The following is an 8,043-nucleotide window of genomic DNA, read 5'->3' on the forward strand; positions in this document are numbered from 1 at the left end:
TCTGCTAATTTCTTTGCTGTTAATCTGCTATCTGTAGGGACAAAGTGCCTCATGCAACCTAAGGTTAATACCATCTCTGATTTTGTATAGGCACTTTATTTTAGATTATCAGATAAGATAGAATCAACAATGGACAGTCATTCGAAATGTCCTATAGTCAAGGTGGTAGTGTCTGCATCATTCTCCGAAGAATACACAGTGATAGAGAAAAAGTTTGCAACATTTGGTTTGCCTGTAGAGGTCAAAACTGACAAGAGACCCCTATTACAAGGGGCTGAATTTAAGAACAACCTGACCCATGCCAGAGTGGAACACTGGAAAGCAATGTGATCAGTGGCTGCATGCTAACTGGGAGGTGGACCAGTTTATCAGAACCTTTAAACTGGGGTGTCCAGGCATTGAAATATCTACTCGCCCACTTGGTATGACCAGTTATATTTTATCAGGGCAAGCTATGATTAGGGTGTACTGGCCCATACTGGCCGGATAACTGACAAACAACATGTTCTGTTCTTTCAGAAAGTGAATGAGCAATATAGATGCCTTTAAATCTTGTTTTATCTTGTCACATTTGCTATGTGTTCAAAGACAGAGGTCAACTGGGAGCTTGTGTCTTCTTACAAATTGCTGCTTATTTTATCCTGGAAATTAGTGTTTAATTTTTTTTTCTCCGACTGCAAAGTTAGAGGACTTTGTCAAGGGAGTGGTCTGACAATCGTGCTAGGGTGCAGGGAGTGTGAAATGAAAGGCTGTAGGATGTCAGTTGTTTTTTCTAACCACAACATTCAAACAGCTTGTAAATTAACTGTACAAATATTTCAAAATATATCAGTAGTTAGGAAAACACATTTTTTAAATTCTGAAATGTGGCTGAAACAAAGAGTTTAACAGAATCAATACAAATAGGACACTTCCACTGGTGAGGTGCAAAAGATACGTTTTTGCTGAAATACAATGTAAACACAGTATTGTTTATATGCTATATAATTTTATCAGTAACACTGCTTGTCAGTGAGAAATTTTGTGTTAAATTGTCCGTCTATAAATGACACTGAGCTTTATTAATATATTTTTTTAAACTGAAAGTTTTTAAACTTGAACCCTGTCCGCCTTGATGAACTAAGAGGCAACTCGGGGGTCATGTGTTCCTTATATTTGGGTTAGATTCCTACTATACAAGGAGCAAAGGTTTAGCCTATTAAATGAAACAAAAGGTTTTTTTGTACAGCAGACATGCTGAACCCACATATTTGAAGGTGCTCTCATTTGTGATAACAAAGAAAAAGGCAGCTCAGAAAAATAAAATATTTGCTTAAGATCACACAATTTGAGACCAATTTAAGGGTCAGGAACCTTACAGTTAGGGCGATTAGATAATTCAAGTCACAAAACCTGCAGTTCTGGTAACTTTTTAATGATTTTTTGAGGCCTGGTGCCTACATCATTGTCTTTTTTTTAAACATAGTTCATTGAGTTTTAAAAACACATACAATCATCAACAGAACTATGACATAATGCAATATTACCTACAGCCGTACAACAGCCAGAGTATTCCGTCCTCGATTATCTGATTTTAGTAACAGTGGGGGACATATAGACTATTCCGAGATAGATAGGTATACTCCTTCTACTGACTTATGCATTTCTTGCAAATTGAGGTGTCGATGTTGTCGGATAGTGACCCAGCCCTTCCTCCCCAAATTTGGCCCTATGTCCATAGCTCGTTCAGATAATACTGTAAATAGGTTTTGTTGTTTAGGCGTAGTATTCAATAATCGTATCATATTTAATAACAGATTCCTGATGCCCCCCCACCTCCTCCCCTTCCCGTGCTCCCTCCTCAACCCGACCTGCATCCTGTTGCATGTAGTCCATGTAAGCTCATGCATTTATCAGCTGTACTACTAGGGGTTTCAATGTCATAAGTCTTATTGGGTGAATTCCTCAATGGGCTTACACTATTCTAGCCGGTGTTCATTCTTGGTTGGTAGTCGGGTAGTGTGGGTTCTCTAGTGTCTATGAGGGATAACCTAGTCATAACTTTTAGGGCTGTAACCAGTTGCACCCACGCCTGCATTAGTTCCGGTGAGCCCCTACCTTGTCTGGCTTCTCGTAACACTAAGCATTTGTATTCTACCCATCGCTCTAGTTCCTTCTTCCAGCAATGGAACCTGCGGCCTAACCGTTGCTTACAGTTTCTTGTTATCTCTCTTTTGGCCAGGATATAGGCGAGGTCCTGTAGCCTACTAGTGGCTTTATTCTTGGAAGTATGTGGAAATCAGTGAAGGAGACAGTGGCCCGGCATGCAAGGTATATCACTGTCTATAACATCTGCTATATGAGTCGTTACTCCACTCCAATATTCGGTTAGGTTTGAACAACCCCACATCGTGTGCATGAAGTCTGCAGCTGCTTCTCCGCAGTGTGGACACTGTGCGTCCGCTATCCAAAGGTGATCGCGGAGCCCCCTCGGAGTGAAATAGGCCCTGTGTATTAGATAAAAGTGTATTAGTTTGAATCGGGCATTTCGAGATACCTTTAGTGCCCTCTCTAATATCTTCCCCCAGGATTTCTCTGGTATTGGGATCCCCAGTTCTGTTTCCCATTTAATTTGCAGGCCCTCCAGGGGGCGCAATGTTCTCCTACAAATTGCCCCGTATAAGCAAGTTATGGCCTTATATTTACCTTCTGAGGTTATTATATAGTTGCTGACCTCATGAGGTCACGGTTCCACTCCTCCCAGGTGCCAATGTGTTTGGATAGCGTGGGTAACCGCTCAGTGTAGCAGGAATTGACCTTGTGGGGCATCCATCCTAGCCAAGTCATTGGGATGTCAGGTGAGTAAGGTGCACTTGTGTCAGTTTTTTAGAGACATCTCTTCTAATATTAACGAATGACACGGACCTCCGGGGTATCTAATGGATCAGACTCAGTGAACTGAAAGATCAGTCCCACCAATTTAGGGAGATGAGGAATCGTTGAGGTCAACCCAGCCGCTCGGAGTCGACGCCCCGCAGTCCACTGGGTCAGCCATTGTAATTGGGCCGCCAGATAGTATGATTCGTAGTCCGGAACCGCCAGGCCCCCATCTGCTCTCGGTCTTTTCAGTGTTGTGAGGGCCACCCGGCATCTCTCGGCCCCCCATATGAACTCAGCGATCAGGGACTTAAGCTTCCTGAAAAGCACGTCAGGGATCCAGAGCGGCAAGACCACAAAATAATATAAGAGTCTTGGTAGCACCACCATGTTAAGGAGTGCTATTCTCCCAGCCACTGACAATGGAAGTGTCTTCCAAAATTCCAGACTGCTTTTCAGCACCCCAATAGCACTGCCTATGTTACCCTCTAGTAGATCAGCCCTGGTGTGATACACCTTGACTCCCAGGTAGGCCATACATCGAGGCTCCCAAGAAACATGTCCCAGCTTTCCCGGTGGGTCGTAGTCTTTTGAGAGTGGGTAGAGGTGTGATTTCTGCCAGTTTACTTGTAGCACTGTTAGTCTGCCAAATTGTACTAAGAGTGCCTGGACTCCCTCAGGGTCCGGTCTCGTATCCCATAAGAACATGAGTAGATTGTCCACGCAGAGCGCTATTCGGTGAGGGTTGTCCTTGTATAGTATTCCCTGGTACCAAGTGGCAGTCCGTGCTGAAACAGCCAATGGCTCCATTGCAAATAACAAGGGCGAGAGGGGGCATCCCTGCCTTGTGCCCCTCTCCACCCTATATAGTTTGGATATGGTGGTCCCGGTTCTAACACTGGCTTTGGGATCTGTGTATAGTAACTGCGTCCATCTAATGAATCCCTCTCCCAGCCCCATATGCTCTAGCACTGCATATAGGTATTTCCATTCCAGGCTATCGAATGCCTTCTCTCTGTCTACTGCGCAGACCGTCACAGCTCTTTTGTCTAGTATGTCAGCGTCCAATAGGTGGATAACACAGTGTATATTCTGGGCCGTGTTTCAGGTGGGGATGAATCCTGCCTGGTCTGTATGGACCAGGCGAGTCATGAATGGCAGCAATCTTGTCGCTAGTATTCGGCTAAGAGTTTTATAGTCCGTATTAAGCATGGATAGGGGCCTATAGCCTCTACTGTCATTTGCCGGTTTACCTTGTTTCAGTAGTGGAACTATCAGTGCCTCCCTGGTCGATTCTGCGAGGTAATTCTGTTCTCTTGCCACATCATATAACTGTGCAAGTTTAGGGGCCAGATCATTAATGTACGTGGCATAAAATTATATGGGGAGCCCGTCTGTGCCTGGGGTTTCCCCTCGTGCTAGGCCCTTGATGGCTTCTATAATTTCTGTCTCTTCTATATTTCCTCCTATAGTTTCCTTCTCTTCCTCAGTGAGGTGCTGGCATGGGAGAGGTTCCAGGAAAGCTTTTCTATCCCCCTCACCACCCTGTGCGACGCTAGTGTAAAGAGTGGTGTAGTACTCTAGGACATGGTGGTTGATCTCTTCCTGTAGGAATAATCTCAGTACTATGGGGGTGATCATTTCTACAATGGGTGTCCCTCTCTTTGAGGGGTCGGCCAGCCACGCCAGTAGTATGCCCATTTTGTCCATTTCAGCATGGGCTCTTACCATGTCATTTTTATAGTCAAAGCAGTGGAGTCTTTCAGTGTATTCTGCTACTTTCTCCCTGGCCTCACTCACCTCCCTTTGTGCCTCAGGGTGTTCTGGTCTCTGTTTTTCTAGTGTGCGTAACTCATCTTCTGTTATCCTGACTTCCCACTATACCGTCTTCCGAATTCCCATTGATGCGGCTATGTAATTTCCTCTAATCACTACTTTAAATGCACCCCACCTTATCTGGCTAAAAGGGGCAGTAGCCTCATTGTCCTCAAAATATCGTCTGATGTGTCCCCCCACCTGCTCTCGAAAGGCTGGGTCTTGTAAGGATTCTGGCTGGAGGCACCAGGTTGGTATTCGTGGCTTGGTTCTCTCCCAGGCCAGCTGGTGAAGTATGGGATTGTGATTAGAAATTGTCCTCCCAAGATATTCCACTTCCCGGACCTGACTATGTACTTCGGATGTGCTGAGAAATATGTCTAGACAAATATGTAAGTCATGCATATTGGAAAAGAAGGAGTAATCTCTGGTGTTTGGGTAAAGGTGTCTCCACAAGTCTATCAACTGCCACTCGAACTGCCACCCTCGGAACATTCCAGCCATTCTGCCAACCGGTGACTCTCCAAGTGGGGGATGAGATCTGTCCAACTCAGTTTTGGCCAAACAATTAAAATCCCCTGATCAATACTGTGTGTAATAGGTGAGGGGCTAATGTTCTCTAAATGTGCTCCAAAAATGTACCCAATTCTGTGTTTGGTGCATATATACTGATAAGTGCTATGTCTTTTCCCTCTAGACGGCCAGTAACTAGTACATAGCGACCATCCTAAAATGTATATTGGTACTTGTCAATATTCTGAGCTACTGACTGGTTGACGAGCATCAGTTTAGTGGTTGCCTGGAGGTGTTGTGTACCAGGTTTTAAGCCCATGACTCTCAGGATAATCCAGCTGCTGCACCACCACTTCTGAGAACAGCAAGAAGGTTGTCATTTTTTACACTGGGACCCAACTACCAATGCTGTAAGCGGGATCAATCTCTATCCTATGCTACCATCAATCAACCTGCTGTCTAAGCCAGCCATAAAGAATCCCTATAGACTAGGCAAGAAAATACAAGTTCTCTAATCTACAGCTGGGGGTATTTGCTGAGGAGGCTGTGAAGAGCCATGAGTAACCTTTTCATAGGCCATATCATGTCATTCTATGGGATATTGCTGCTGGGCACAAGCAGGAGATCATTGCCAAAGGGGAGGAACCCCCCAAAGCCCGACGTACCTCTAAATATGGAAAGGAAAGGTGCGTCCTACTCTCGACATGTCATCAGCCCAAACTGAAAGATTAGGATGCCAGTACTTGTCACACAGCACATACATTCCCTTGGAAAGAACTCTGGAAAGGGCAAGTCAACTTTTAACTCAGCCCTTCATGATGCACTCAACTCTCAACAACACCTGTCAAAAGTACATAAGGACATCCAGGAGGCTGTACATGACTAAGGTGTCAGAGGACGAATGTGTTAGATGTTGCCAGAAAACAGCTATTTAGTTGCTAGGTAAATTGGTTTGCAAGTTTTAGTATCCTAATGAGCACTGTGGGGTTCACAGTACAATTGTACACATCTACATTGGTACACATAAAAAGAAAAATGTCAGGATGACATTGATTGTATTAGGAATAGGGCATACAATTACAGAACAACAGTGTAAGGGATTATTAGACATATTAGAAGGTCTATACATCAGCACAGCTCCTATGCATCCACATACACAGCCCTTTTCACTAACTTCGAGACTGTGCACATGCTTGTTCCGGAGGATTACTATCCATGACTGTCAACATTACATGATCTGTAGATGTGCATAGTAACCTACAAATATATGAGACTGCTTTAAGAACATTTACACTTGCCAGCAACTTATACCATGGACTTTGATGATGAGTGCCCAACATGCTCCACTGGCAGATACTGCATGCATTACACCAGACAAAAGTGGCCCATCCAGTCCCACAGGCATTTGCCAAAAGCAGCCTCCCCACTGCCACCAGGAAACCACCCTTTGCACAGACCAGGAGTGGTCCCTCCACTGTCACCAAGAAAGCACCACTAACCAAAAAGCTGACATTTACTGGCAGCAAGACAGCACTCTGTGGTTCGGCTCTGACAATGGCAAGCCCTACCCGAACCACAGCTGCAAACACCAGTGCCATCACCTTGTCTAACACCAGAACCACTGCGGTATCAACTATCACCGCAGCACTTACGACTGCCACATCAGTGGGAACCACCAGTACCACAATGATGGCAAGCACTACTGTTGCTTCTGGGCCTACCATCCCTCGTACCTCCAAGGCAACCAGTAGAACCACCTCTAGGGTGACCACCACAGCCACCTGAGCTACACTTATGGCTGTTGTACCAACAGAAACCACACCTGCCAGATGTGCCCAAGCCACTGTTCAGCTCACTGGCATTTCTGGTGCCAGCCTCTCTGCAACATACAGGGCCTGATTACAACTTTGGAGGACGGTGTTAAACCATCCCAAAAGTGACGGATATACCACCTACCGTATTACGAGTTCCATAGGAAATAATGGACTCGTAATACGGTAGGTGGTATATCCGCCACTTTTGGGACGGTTTAACACCGTCCTCCAAAGTTGTAATCAGGCCCACAATGCCATACTCATTGATACATCTGGAGAGGTTGGAGATACTGTCCCATTTCAACTTAAGGTCATGGAGGAGGTTGAGGCTAACGGGCTGTCAAATGCACAAGAAAATTGAAGTCCACAACAACTCACACAAGAAGAAGGTACAACTACCATTGCACACAATGAGGCATCACAACGTGCTAACTGAATGCAGCAGCTGAGTCAGCACTTGTTCAGCCAGGCAGTTCTCCTAGCTACCAGTGGTAGATAAGTTGAACATGTATTTGCTCTCCCTGAGATCACATACACATTCGAAGAGCAGGTGGAGTACATACATCAGGCGGAGAAGTAAGCTCAATGACAGGGCACAACAGAGCCACCTCACAAGCTCCAAAACATGCTTGACTCACTGCAACTGAGAGGAGGTGATGCATCCTTTGGCTCTGCTTTAAACAGCCTAGTCAAGCTGTTGGATAGGAAAGTGATGCCCTTACAGTGCATTAGGAATTATACAACGTCCTCCAATGCATCATCCAACACACTGTCATAATTCTCCTCACAGGCCACACCACAGAAAAGAAGGAGAGAATCTGCCCATCTGGCATAACTTTCAGGACCTCAGAGGAAGTCTACACACAGTAAGATGGATTAAGCCATGACTTACTTTCAGACCTTTTGTTTTGCTGCGGATGCAGGCTTTTATGCTCAAAGTACATAGGTGTTCAAACTTTGTGTGTGCATTCTTTATGACAAGACTTGTGTTTCAGGGTATAGTTTGTCCATTAAATTTCTATGCACTAGTCCAGCAACACTTTAA

Source organism: Pleurodeles waltl, chromosome 6, assembly GCF_031143425.1.
Source record: "Pleurodeles waltl isolate 20211129_DDA chromosome 6, aPleWal1.hap1.20221129, whole genome shotgun sequence".
In the NCBI taxonomy this organism is placed as follows: Eukaryota; Metazoa; Chordata; class Amphibia; order Caudata; family Salamandridae; genus Pleurodeles; species Pleurodeles waltl.